The following is a 12,232-nucleotide window of genomic DNA, read 5'->3' as shown; positions in this document are numbered from 1 at the left end:
TTTCTGGAAGAGAGATATTTTGGAGAGAGAAAGATATGGTTTCTTATAAAGGGAGAGAGTTGTTGGATATATATAGGAGGGCAAAAGAGGGATTAGAAGAAAATATTAGATCTTAGAGATACGAGTTGGGCCCGGATTGAGCATAGGGATGTGTATTTGGGTTTGATTTGAGATATTAGTTGATTTTTGGGTTTTGGGTGGGTTAATAATCCCTATTGGGTTTTTTTTGTATTTGGGCCTAAAAATTGGGTCTTTCATCAAAAAATTCCAAGTAATATAAGAATAAAACTGTATCCACTTAAAATATTTTGTAATACCCTTTTTGTGATAGTTTTATTTCAGGGGACGCATACTTCTATAGAAATAAAATTGCAAAAAAAAAAACAATAGGAGATAGACTATTTTTTATTATGTTCTTGTCCTCCGTGAAGTTAGTTCATGATTCATATATATGCTAAAAAAAAAAAAAAAGTTTAAAAAATTCTATCAAAATCTCTCTGCAAAAGAGCAGGGAGCTGTAGAGACCTCCAAACAGCAGCGGTCTCTGTACCAATGCAGGTTCTAATGTCATACATCAATCATGTTTTTCATTGCTTGATCAGATGTTAACTTCTGGGTCTTCAAGTACTGAGATCAAACTCACCACACTGAAAAGGAAGTTTCCTAGATTTTGTCTTCTGCCCTAATAATCAATTGTTTTGTGATCTAGTGATCAATGAGGTCGTGTTGGTTGCAGAAATGCTGTAAGGTCAAAAACCCTCTTCACAATATGATCAAATTAAAAACAAAAGGTCATTCATCTGATCTCCTCTTGTAATTACAATTGTAACAGTATCAATTATGTACTTCTTTCAGCAACAAACAAAAAAAAAGGAAGGTTCATATGATAAATATACACTACTAGCTCCATAGAGTGGGTTCAACAAAAACCCAACCCTAAGTTTACCTAATGCTAGCTAATTCCTCTATACTTTTTTTCTTTTTTAAGAAAGAGTTTTTTTTTATGATAAATTTTTTGAGGAAGAATTAATATAAATTGATTATTGTGCCGAGATAACATCGACTCCAAAGAAAATAAGAAGACCGAGAAAGGTACCCCCATAACGATTCTAGTTGGCAAAACCCATGAAAAAGATTAATGTCATGACCTCTACAATAATTTGTCAATTCCTCTATGCCAATAAGCAAAAAAAAATTATTATAAATTTGGCGGCAATGCATCAAAAACCCAACCCTAAGTATATAATTATAGCTCATCTAGCATAGTTCATTAGAAATTATTTGCAAAATATCAAGTCTAGAATTAAAGATATATATTTTTAGGTAGAAATAATTCGGTCTCGGAGAAAAACATTTTTCATTGGACAACGAGTTTGCAGATTGTTCATCCAGATAATGTTTGATGTGTGCTTTGTATCCTAATTATATACTTTTTTTTTTGTTGTTGTTGTAACCTAATTATGTACTTTGACATGTTCAAATGTAAACTTCATTATAAATAAATAATAAATTGCAGGTAGTAGTTTAGTACCATCTGTTGTACAAAGAATCTGATTGTTACTAAATAACTAGTATTAAAGTACTTTAATGTTAGATCCAAGATAATCAAATTTTATTCAAATCAAATGATCCATTTAATAATATATATTCTATTAAATGTTAAAGCTTAATCTTTTTTACTTCGAAGGATAGTTTTCCAATCTGAGTTATTATGTTGACATTTATTTTCTTACTTTCAATCTTTTTGTTTTATTGAATTGAGCATAACTTTTTTTTTAAGTGCAGACCCCACGAAAAAAATTGTAAAAGGAACAAAGAAAGGCAACAGGTAATGACTTAGATCACGATTTAATAAATTTTTGAGTTAGGGATGACAATGATTGACGTCCAATTGTCGTCAACCATCATAAGCTAACTGGAGACTTACTGGCCTACCATTAGTCGTGTTAGTTGTCATTAATTTTATTTTTAGTATTTATTCGATTGCTCTAGCTATTTACTACTTTTAATTGTATTTTTAAAGTTTTGAACTAAAAAATATGGTTTATTTCTATTTTTTTTTTTTTTTTTTTGAAGCCATGAGAACCAATTCATTCATAAGTGATTAAATCACAATGTTACATGGAAGATCATTCTTATTTCTCGCTTCTGAAAATTTCATGAGAGTTACATACCTTTAAATGCAAAGTGCCTCATGAAGAGAAAGAAATTGGACTAGACACCGACTCAATAAAATAAAAGATACATACACAAACAAAAGACCCTAAAGGCCGAGAACGAAAAGACCTTAAAGGTCGACAAGTGCATAACTGAGGCTGTAATACTCTAACCGAGCGAGCCGCCTCCACCATAACCAGGAAGACGCCACCACCACTTTCTTTTCTACCCTTTTCCGCACGATCACCACAGCACCGCCACCGAACACATCACAAAAAACACCACCATCATTGAACCCGCAAACCCTACCACCACCACCACCACAGAAACCACCACCACCACCCTTAACCGCACCTCTCGTCTCCACCACCACACTACCATCACAAAAACATCACCATACCGCCACCACCACCACCCACCACCCACCACCATCGTTAAACATCACCACAGATCCCTCCACCACTCCACCATCAATGAACTCTAAAAACCTGTTACACCACCACCGTTGCCTCACCATCACCACCGTTGCCTCACAATCACCACCACCACCATCATACCATCACCAACTTCACCAACACCACCACCATTATACCATCACCATCACCTAACACCTTGATGCAGGCGCATAGGCGTGTGGGCCCACGTCCACGCGTGCCCACACCCTATTAAGTCATAATAATAGTTTATTTAGTAGAAAAGAAGTTACTATAATTTGATATTTCTTTATTTTAAAGTTTCTATGTTTGAGTAGTTTATTATTTTAGGAATCCTAGTTTGAGTCTATCTAGGAAGGTTTATTATCTTATAAAAGGGGATCTAGTCTATGTTATTATTCACCTTGAGAAGAGAAATCAATTGAAGTTATTAATATTTTGAGTTTAGTTTATCGTTTTCTTTAATTGTTCTTAGTTATTTCATTGTTCTTTACTTTCTCCGCTGCGTCTACATCAAGTGGTATCTAGAGCCAAATTTTTTTTTTAACCAATCACAATGGTTAATCCTACCGTTCCTACTCCGACAATCAAAGAGAAGACACCAACTTTTACCTCCGAATGGGATAACATCAACAAGAAGTTATCCTCGGTTACAACTTTGGAAGAATCTTTCGAAAATTTCAAGAAGGAAAGCATGGACAAATTCGATCATGTCAATGAATCGATCATGAAGCTATCCAAACAACTTGAAGGTATATGTAAGTCTCCCTCTTCTACCACTACTCCTTCTCCTACTTACATTCCAACATCTTTATCACTCCCAACCACAACACCAACTTCAAATTCCATACTTGGTCAACCCAACATCAACCCTACATCACCGGTTTTCCCACTCATAAACCCCACAACACCACCTTTCTCTTTCCACGATCAACCAACATCAACCAAACCCGACTCTATCTCCCATTATTCTACTACTAACCCAAGTACCACCCAGCCATACCCTCTTCAAACACCACGGCAAAACTACTCCCCGACCACCACCCCACTCGAAACCCAACACCAAAGCCACCAAACCGAACCCTCCCGGCCTATCTTGGATACACCAATTCGTCAACACTCCCGTACCATATCACCACACCTCACGCCCAACCGAGGACCACCAACTCATCACCACCAACCCGATTATCACCACCCATCCACTCACCACGAAACGGACACCGTGACCCATCCCGCTCATGATTTCACGGACAGCTACACCCCTACCCGAACCCGTCTACCCGATTCGGCCCCGAACAAACCTACTCCAAACCGAGACGTGCGTTACCCATTCATCGATAACCAAAACCGTGAAGATCAATTCGAGGCCGAGTTCGACCCTTACCACCATGAAGCTCGTCCACCCAACCGATCCAATTATTATGAACCGAATAGATTCAAAAATAGACCAACCTATGCGGAACCGAACCACCACGGTTCAATACAACGTAACAATTATAATCGTCCTCGTCACAAATTTAATGATCCGGATGACTACAACCTAGAGGATGATCACGATGCTACACCACCTTCTTCTAGGTACCGTATTCGTATGGACGTCCCGACTTATGACGGTTCCATCAACATTGAAAACTTTTTGGATTATATAGCTCGAATGGAAATCTTCTTTGATGTTATGCAGGTTTATGGACAAGAACAGGTTAGATGTGTTACTGGTTATCTTTCAAAAACAGCGTTAACATGGTGGAACAAGAATCCGAACAACGAAGGTTAGCTCATCTTCCTCCCATATCCTCGTGGTCTGAACTCAAGCCACTTATGATGGCCCGTTTCCTCCCTCCAGATTATGAAAATCAGTTATGTCTGGAATATCTTCGTTGTCGTCAAGGACGACGTTCAGTAGAGGAATACGCCTCCGAATTTCAGCGTTTAAGTATTCGGCTTAATCTACCCGATACTGAATCCATGAAATTGGAAAAATTTAAAGATGGTCTTCGAGGTGACATTAAGGATCTCGTCAACCTCCGTCCTCTCTCTTCCGTATCGGAATGTATTAGTGTGGCTCGATCTTTTGAATCGGATTCTAGATCAATTTTCAGAGGCAACTACAATCGTCCTACTTATATTCGACAACCTACTGATGATACTGATCTTCCGAAACAAACAGATGATGGAGCTAAGATTGTTCCCGAAAATCCTTATAAAAAACAACCTCCAGGTAAGTGTTATCGTTGCTTTGAGACAGGTCACTATTCTAATAATTGCCCATTACGCGGTAAGGCAAATTTGGTGGAAAAACAGGATTACTTGGATGAGGAGGCCGACCATGTCAATATTGCCCCGGATTCAGGTGACCGTGTTATGTTCGTAACTCGTCGGGTACTTTTTACTCCTCTTGAACATGATCTTTCTCAACGGAAAAATTTATTTGTTACACGTGGAACGGTATTGAACAAAGTGTGTACAATTGTTATTGATAATGGGTGTGTGGAAAATTTGATTTCTTCCAGACTTGTGGCTTACTTGGGTATTCCTACTATTCCTAAACCACACCCTTATAATACTGCTTGGATTCAATCTTGTACTGCCACCCGTGTTGATCGAATGTGTACTTTTTCCCTCTCTTTCGGCTCTTTCTATTTATCGGACATTAATTGTGATGTTACCGATATGGATCTTTGCCATATTATTTTGGGACGTCCTTGGCAGTCGGATGTGGATGCTATTTACAAAGGTCGTTTGAACGTTTATGAATTTCCATGGATGAAGAAGATTATCACATTATTACCGATTTCGAAGGGATCCGATGAGCTAGCTTCCATCATACATTCGGTTCGGGACGAACCTTCTGGGGAACGGGGTGCTGATGCAGGCGCATAGGCGTGTGGGCCCACGTCCACGCGTGCCCACACCCTATTAAGTCATAATAATAGTTTATTTAGTAGAAAAGAAGTTACTATAATTTGATATTTCTTTATTTTAAAGTTTCTATGTTTGAGTAGTTTATTATTTTAGGAATCCTAGTTTGAGTCTATCTAGGAAGGTTTATTATCTTATAAAAGGGGATCTAGTCTATCTTATTATTCACCTTGAGAAGAGAAATCAATTGAAGTTATTAATATTTTGAGTTTAGTTTATCGTTTTCTTTAATTGTTCTTAGTTATTTCATTGTTCTTTACTTTCTCCGCTGCGTCTACATCACACCTCCACCGAAACTACACCACCACCACCACCGTAAAAATAATTTAAAATATTTCTATTTAATTTTACTTCAATGGTCAATTTTACATTTCTTTAGTTTAGTTTTAGTTGCAGAATATTTTAAATTATTTTTACTATTTATTTATTTTTCTTTTGTATTTAGTAATGCTCGCTAAGAAAAACGAAAAGACATCCTATAAATAATAAAATTGAATTTCAACATTTATACGCTTGAGAGTTGGGATTAACAGTAACAAATAACGGTGGTTGGTTTCTTGACTGAAAAATTCCAGGGAACAAGAAAAATCATACAGACCCTGGGTAAAAGTCATATAATGCTTGTTGTGCTTCGTGTTTTCTATGACTCTAATCCACTCAATCGTGAATGACGACAAGACTCATAAGTATTATGCCCAGAATCTGCCTAGTTTTTCTTGTTCACTAGCATTCTTGTTCTTATTTTATGACGGTCATCACGGTTGACTGTTTGTATGCCCCTACCTAACTCAAAATATTATTAACCCATGTTAAAAAGTGATCACCTGCAACATTTCTTAAGCCCTTTTACAAGATATCCCAAATAAGAAGCAGGATAACAGACGGAAAATTTGACTAAACCTCCCTAGAAAGATTGGGTTTTGTTAAAAAGGATCAGTCAAGTTTTGTTTTTGTCTTCAACTCCCTGACTATTTTTTTTATTTGGAGCACTTTGCGACAGCTTTGCAACGCTTTGCGACAACTCTGCAACCACTTTACAACAACTTTTGAGCGCCTTGTAACACCTTACAACAGCTTTGCAACACCTTTACAAAAAATATTAGGTTTTTAACCAAACAAAATACAAATATTTGAGTTTTTTAACAAAAGAAATACAAAATTGGGTTCTTAACAAAAAAAAATATTACTTGTCTTTCGAACTATTTTTTTTTAAATTGAGTCTTCGATCAATACCCTGATAACAAAATAAACCTTAATTAGCTAATTAGGCAAACTCTCTTGAAACCCTAACCTCCTTTCTCTTCCCCTTCTTGTTGGGTACTGGTGCCACTTTGAGTTGTAAGCGGAATCTCAAACATCTATATGTTTAACACTAGCTGCCAGGATCAAATGCAAGAACTAAAGATGAACTAGAAGTAAAAAAGATTACCTTAATCGCTTTCCCATCGAAGTAAATTCGATGCCTTTATCCCGAAGATGAGAGCTTCAATCGTAGCTCCTCTATTTGAAACACCCGAGCAAGTTGACATTGATCTCCCTTCTTTGATGTCATCTAGGACCTTATTGAAGGTTGAGAAGAAGAACTATTCTTCTTTTGACTAACTAGATAGGGTGTTCTCTGAAATCCCTCCCTTCACTAGATGTCTGAGAGATTGATTTTCTCTAGAGAAAATTTCACACCTTTTCTATTCGAAAATGGTCCTGATATAGAGAAACCTTAATTAGAATCATATTCAAACTAGGATTCAATATGGACCACAAAAAAGATAAAGTCAGAAACCCTTTCTGACTAGGACTCCTAGACGGAAGGGATTTCCATCTAGGATTTCCAATAATCCTGGCTGGCCAGATCAGTCCCTTAGTGAGCTTGGCCTGGCCGACCCATTAGCTTAGTCGGTCATCACATGGTCGACCCCGTTAGCCTATTCCGGGCCTCCCTTTCGGGCCCGGTTCTTCCTATCTTCGCTCGTATGTCATCCGAACCTTTGGGTCTGTTTAGTTGGATCAAATTCACCTATTTGCGAAGTTCCCATTAGTTAACTCTCTCTTATCAAGTCACCACTCTTTGGTGTAACCTGTTGTAGGATCCGTTAGCCGCAAACCACCGAAGTGACCGACGATTGTAGTTGGCTTCTAACTAACTATTACGACCCCTAATTCGACTGGACTAGATGATCTTCTGGATAAGGTCATCGGTATCCTAACTGACAAATTGAGTGCATTGTTACCTTGGTCGAATGACACTCCTTCAGACCGAAAGGATATATCCTTCACTTCTTTCATCCTCCACCTCTCTATTTCTTTGTATTGTTATCGCCTAAGTGGTCTCTCTCTCTCTCTCTCTCTCTCTCTCTCTCTCTCTCTCTCTCTCTCTCTCCCTCTCCCTCTCCCTCCCTCCCTCCATCCCTCTCTCCCTCTCTCCCTTTCTCCAACAGAGGAGACCCTCACCAACACCACCATCGACCACACTTCCACTGTTACTTTCACCTTTTCTTCTCTTTCTCTCCTGCTTACTCTCTATATACCTCATTGACTTGAGCATCTCACTGTCTTCCTCTTCTGCTCACTCTCTATATATCTCACTGATTTGAGCATCGTAGTTTTTTTTGTTTTTTGAAGACTCTGTCCCACCTAAATTTCACTTGGAACTTGAGGAGAATTTATGGTGTGATAGGAAGTCTTAATCGTCAAGAAGATATCAGTGGACCACTTTTCGACATCATCAAATTGTATCAAAGAATGAACAATTTCATTTTGAGAACATCTTTAATATCGAATTTTCCAAATGAACATAAGATAGTTACAAACATAGAAATTTGGTATGTAGATTTATTTTCAACTGTCTTTCCAAGAGAGATGTCAGTTAGATAAATAAAATATACCATCAGAATTCATGTTAAAATAAAACCTTGTCTTTCCGGCAAAAATACAATGTAAGAACAAACATGTTGAATCCAATATGAGCGAGTTAAAGATCAAAATGCACTTTATTACTAGTGCACTTGCCAATTTTTTTCTTAACCGGAAGAATTTTGGAGCGACATTTCTATCAAAATAGTTTTATCATAATCCTGGTCTAGTAGATCAATAGATAAGTTGAATAAGGGAAATGATGTTCAACTCAAAATTGGTATTAAAAGTACGAAGATCCTAATTACAATTATGCGCATAAGTCTGTCTAATCATAAATCATCTAAAGAACCTGTATCAAGATCACGTGCCTTGATTTAATTAATCAAGATTCATGTTTTTGGTGGCCAATGTCAAACCACCATTTAAATAGGGTGTGTTATTTGGGAAATAAGAAGATTATCCTAGGTGTAAAATTTTAAAAGTTGTAAATTAAATTTTCTTACCCAAGCACACCATCCCTTCTCGCGCAACCGTCAACCACTCTCTCTCATTCTCTCTCTCTCTGAGTTCTGGCGAAAGAGATAGCCCCTTCACCAGAACCCTTTGTCTGATTTTCATACGAAGGAAGGGTTCCTTAGCCTGAAAATTAGACGAATTTCTGGCGAAGGGGAGAGCCCCTTGGTCGGAACTGATAAACTAGAGAGAGAGGGGGGGGGGGGAGAAAAGTGAGAAAGAGAGAGAAGAAGAAGAGACGAAACTTAGTGGTGGTCGGCGTTACTGGTGGATGTCGCCAGAATATGGTGGGAGTCGCTGGAATTTTGATTGAAGAAGAAGTTGGAAAGTTGAAGTGTTTGGAGGAAACAAAATATTTTTGCTGACTTGCAATGGGATAATTAAAAATGCCCAGGATAACTTTTTTATTTCCCCAAATCACCCACCTTTAATAGTTTTTTTCTTGCATAATATTTTTGCTGACTTGCAATGGGATAATTAAAAATGCCCTCGTTGATTAATCACATGGATTAAGATCTGATTAAGCATAATCAATCTATCACATGCAAAGTTCTGTTGTTCTCTACAACAGTATAACCCCTACAAGACATTTAACATCGCGTGTGGCGATTGTAAATAAACCAAATTTAGTGCAAACCATGCGAAAATATCAATATTTGTGACTTGTTCTAGTTAGCAATAGCAAATATAGAATTTGGTCTTCATTTCGATTTCCTCATCCCAAGAGCGAAGCTAGTTAGATAAAAAATATCATATTTCAGATTTTTTATCAAAATAAAACTAAATGTTCTTGGTAAAAGCACACTGTAAAAGAACATACTCTATAGATTCGGCCAATATGAGTAGAAAAAAAAGATCATAATGCATTTTGTTACTAGTGCATTTGCCAATTTGGTATTAAGAATATGATGATCACAATTACCATTGTGCACTTAAGACATCTAAACCAACTTCATTAAGAATCCTTTCTTGATTTAATTAATCAAGATTCATATTCCTTTGTAGCCAATGCCAAAACATGCACCACTCTGTCTGACTAGCAATGCTATAAAAAAATGCCCTTATTGATTAATCACATGGATTAAGCTCTGATTAAGCATAATCATAAATCACATGCAAAGTTTTGACAATCCCCTACATAGCCTACAAGACAGTAAACAGCACGTGCCTGAGTTGTAAATAAACAAATTTTATAATAGACCATGCAAAAGTATTGTTATTGATTTAAAATATATATATATATATATATATTGTTATTTGTGATTTGCTCTAGTAGTTAACTTTATTAGGTGGATTCATTAAATTAATAAATTTCTAGTCAATAAAGAGAAACAATATTAAAACTGTCTTGCGTGTATTATGACTAATTTGGTGTTTGATGGGGGAAAGAGGAGCATCTTAATTGACCTTGGTGGGAAACCAATCTTGGGCGGCTAATTAATACTTGAATTCAAAAAGTGAATTGTGAAAGATCCTGCTTTTACTCTACCCTAACAAAGATTTACATATAAAATTAGGAGGTCAAGGGCTCAGATTCCTCCTCCAAGCATCAAAAAATAATTTATTTATTTTTTTGAAAATGTAATTACATTTTTATTTTTATTTTGAAAATTTCTGAAAAAAATTATAACAATAATGTGACCTACAACTGAAATTCATTTTAAAAAAAAATTAGTGTTAGGTGCATCAACCGCTAAAGAGTTATTTTCTTTTTAGCCCCCTACTTTGTGAACCGCTTTCTTTTTGATCACTTGTTTTTCGTAAATTCAAATTTAGCCTTTTTTTGTTAACGTCGTCAGTTAATTTTAATAGTTAACTTTTTTTTTCATATTTGCTCTTCTTATAAAAATAATTTTGTAAATTCAAAATTGACCCCGATTAAAATTTGCATTAATTCCCAATTTTTTCTAATTATTTTAGAATAAACTAAGGGGCCAAAATGAAATTCATTTTTAAAAAAAATAAAACACCTCATCTCTCCTCCATTTCATCACCTCTCTCATCCACATCATCTATCGCCACCTCATCATCTTCTCCGGCAAAGGTCGTCGGCCACTCAAATTTTTCGACGACCTTCAAACTTATTTTTTTAATCTCTCTCTTCTTTTTTCTTCATCTCTCTCTCGCTAATATTTTTTAGAGGTTTTCGATAGAGAGGGAGAGTTTTCAAAGAGAGAGAAACTTTTTAGAGAGTGAGAGATTTTGGTAAAGTTGACTACACAATTAAAAATGAGGATATTTTTGAAAAATCAGAAGAAAAATTGATAATTTTTTTATGTTAACCACAAAAAAGGGACCATCTGGGTATTTTGGATAAACTAAGGAGCTAGGTGGGAAGCTGATCAAGAGAGCTATTTGGGAAAAAAAAACATATAAATTTTATCTAAACAATTGGTATTTTTCACAAGCATTAGCTTACCAACCAATTAAGGCAAGAAACATGTTAAGAAAGTTATCTCTCTCTCTCTCTTTGTTCCTTAAAATCAGCCCAATAAGAAAGAGATAATGTTTCTTTTTTTGTATTCTCTACTTATCACTAACTAATTTGGAGTTGAATGTCCTAAAACTTAACAGGCTATTAGCTATACATCCAAGAGTCTGAAATGGTCCAGACTAAAAGGATACATATTAATGAAAACAAATCGAGTTAAATCTTCTTAAACTTGATAATTACTTCAACAGCATTTGTATAAAAGAGTCAAAAAGGACCAAATAGAATAGTATAGTAGCAAACCTAGATATTCTAAGATAATCGTTGTTAATGCGCTTTGTTGTAGATAGAGAGGGAGAAAAATGGTTCGAGATTATGAAGCTAGTTCTCATTTAAGCTATGCGACTAGTGGGTCATTAACCAATCTATTTAATTTTGTGAGTGGTGGTCGGGACTATTTTGGGAGGATTTCACAATCCTTATCTTGTTTTGGGAAAGAGAAACAAGAAGAGCACCTATTCTTGGAGAAGATTCAATATTGTAATTATTCATTGGATTATTGACTATAGATTATAATTATAAGGATTGCATTCCAACGACCAACCAATGGGTGTTATTTCAACAAAAAAAATAATGGGTATTATTGCTCGTTCCTTAATATCAACGAAAGAGATTAAGTTTTCTTCAGTATTCTCTATTTATCACTAACTAATCTTGAGTTGAATCTCCAAAATTTAACAATTTCAAATGATACAGACTAAAATGATACTACATGTTAAAGAAAAAATTGAGTTAAATGTCCTTCCACTTATTAATTACTTCAACAACATTTGTATAAAGAATCAAATAAGACCAAATAAAATAGTAGCAATAGCAAAACCTAAATATTTAAGTCACTTTACTTTCATAAACAATTAATAAAGGA

The 12,232-nt window shown here is 35.9% G+C and overlaps 1 long non-coding RNA gene across 1 annotated transcript; it reads right to left on the bottom strand.

Moving 5' to 3' along the window:
* Positions 1–5,995: 5,995 nt before the first annotated feature.
* Positions 5,996–8,363, bottom strand: LOC147539591 (uncharacterized). The gene is made up of 2 exons (XR_015226040.1): positions 6,744–8,363; positions 5,996–6,701 (listed from the first exon to the last, which is right to left on the bottom strand). It is a non-coding gene; the product is annotated as an uncharacterized LOC147539591 (long non-coding RNA).
* Positions 8,364–12,232: the final 3,869 nt, after the last annotated feature.

Source organism: Eschscholzia californica, unplaced genomic scaffold (genome assembly GCF_041429995.1).
Source record: "Eschscholzia californica isolate CP2 unplaced genomic scaffold, dmEscCali1.0.p SCAF_5, whole genome shotgun sequence".
NCBI classification, from domain to species: Eukaryota; Viridiplantae; Streptophyta; class Magnoliopsida; order Ranunculales; family Papaveraceae; genus Eschscholzia; species Eschscholzia californica.
This window is presented reverse-complemented; position numbering and strand designations above follow the sequence as displayed.